At 41.9% G+C, this 1,968-nt stretch overlaps 1 pseudogene; it reads right to left on the bottom strand.

Moving 5' to 3' along the window:
- Positions 1-253: 253 nt before the first annotated feature.
- On the bottom strand, positions 254-1,414 carry LOC125938133 (heterogeneous nuclear ribonucleoprotein A1-like; annotated as a pseudogene).
- Positions 1,415-1,968: the final 554 nt, after the last annotated feature.

The raw sequence follows: 1,968 nt of genomic DNA on the forward strand, positions 1-1,968 counted from the left end.
CCCGAGAGAATTATATTTTTACCATCTTTTCTAAAAATCTCACTGTTTAATCACTTTCTATTATCCTACCCTGATTTTTAAATTTGTATTATTTATATATTTATTTATTTATTTATTTATTTAAAAAGGCACATTTATTCAGAGTCATGATCAGACTATTACATTTAGCAATCAACAGCATGGGAGCAAAAAAATCTACATTAAAACCCTTTGTTGGAATGCTTTACACTTTCCATTGAACAGAAACTAAACCTGTTATACAATTAGTCACAAATTTAGCCCTCGAGTTTTTTGTCCATACACATGAGTTTTGTCTAAAACATGTCTTCTTTGTAGCAGCTAGGCCCTGCCACCACTGTGCTTGGCTGAGTTGACAAATGTGTTATAACCTGTGCCTTCTCTGTCACTTCTCTGGCTCTCCTCTCCTCCTAAGCTTTGTGTCCCGCCAGTAATTAAAATCTTCTGTCACTGCCATAGCTACTGCTGCTGCTGGAACTGCCATAACCACCTTGGTTTTGTGGTTTGGCAAAGTATTGGCCTCCACCAGCATAGGAGGCAGAGCTTCTGCCTCCAAAATTTCCTCCTTTAATGGGTCCAAAATTTGAAGATTGATTGTTGTAATTGCGAAAATCATTACAGCTTCACCACTTCCAAAGTTGCTTCCATCATTACCAAATCTGTTATAGCCATCCCCACAGCCACCATTATTCACCACCACCTTGACTGCCACCAAAGCCACCTCACCTACTGATGTTTCCTCCACAACCAAGGTTGTCACTCCCACCAAAACCACCTCCAAAGCCACCACCAAAGTTTCCAGAACCACTTTGACCTCCTCAGCTGGATGAAGCACCAGCCATCTCTTGCTTAGATGGAACTTCCCTTACTTCACAGTTGTGGCCATTCACAGTATGGTGTTTTTGAATGATAGTCTTGTCTACAAATTCATGGTCATCAAATGTTACAAAAGTAAAGCCTGTCTTTTGCCACTGCCTTGGTCAGTCTTGATTTCAATCACTTTGGTTTTCCCATACTGTTCAAAATAGTCTCTCAGACGATGTTCTTCAGTGTCTTCTTTAATGCCACCTTCAAAATTTTTTTTCATAGTTAAGTGGGCACCAGGTCTTTGAGAATCTTCTCTGGAGACAGCCCTCTTTGGTTCTACAACTCTTCCATCCACCTTGTGTGGCCCTGCACTCATGGCTGCATCCATCTCATCCACAGTGGCATAGGTGACAAACCCAAAGCCTCTGGAGCACTTGGCATTTGGAACTCTCATTACCACACTGTCCGTAAGCATTCCCCATTGCTCAAAATCGCTCCTCAGACTCTCATCGGTTGCTTCAAAGTTCAAACCTCTGATGAAAAACTTCTACAGCTGTTCAGCATCTTTAGGAGTCTCTGACTTAGACATGACGGCAGTTGGGGCAGGGGAGAGACTTTAACGATGCTTACTCAGCAGCATCCAGGGGCAGAAACGTTAGTTTTTTTTGTTTTTGTTTTTGTTTTTTTCTTAATGTCTATTATTGGTGTGTGTGTGTGTGAGAGAGAGAGAGAGAGAGAGAGAGAGAGAGAGGAAGAGGGAGAGACAGAGAGAGAGTGAGCAAAGGAGGGGCAGAGAGGGAGACACAGAATCCAAAGCAGGTTCCAGGCTCGGAGCTATCAGCACAGAGCCCAACACAAGGCTCAACCTCACGAGCCCAACCACGAGATCATGACCTGAGCCAAAGTTGGATGCTTAGCTGACTGAGCCACCCAGGCTCCCCCTGCCCTAATTTTTATACCCACCATCACAATTATTATGAAGGCGAATTAATAAATAATGTCAACTAAGTGACAGGGAAAAGAGTTTAAAGTTGGGAATAGAAACAGTACCATAAGTCTCAGAGCAATTAAAATAAAAAATATATATATTAGTCATTGACCTTAGAACTTTAGAGACAAATGATGGCAAAGGCAACAACATTG

This window comes from Panthera uncia (assembly GCF_023721935.1).
Source record: "Panthera uncia isolate 11264 chromosome B2 unlocalized genomic scaffold, Puncia_PCG_1.0 HiC_scaffold_24, whole genome shotgun sequence".
NCBI lineage: Eukaryota > Metazoa > Chordata > Mammalia > Carnivora > Felidae > Panthera > Panthera uncia.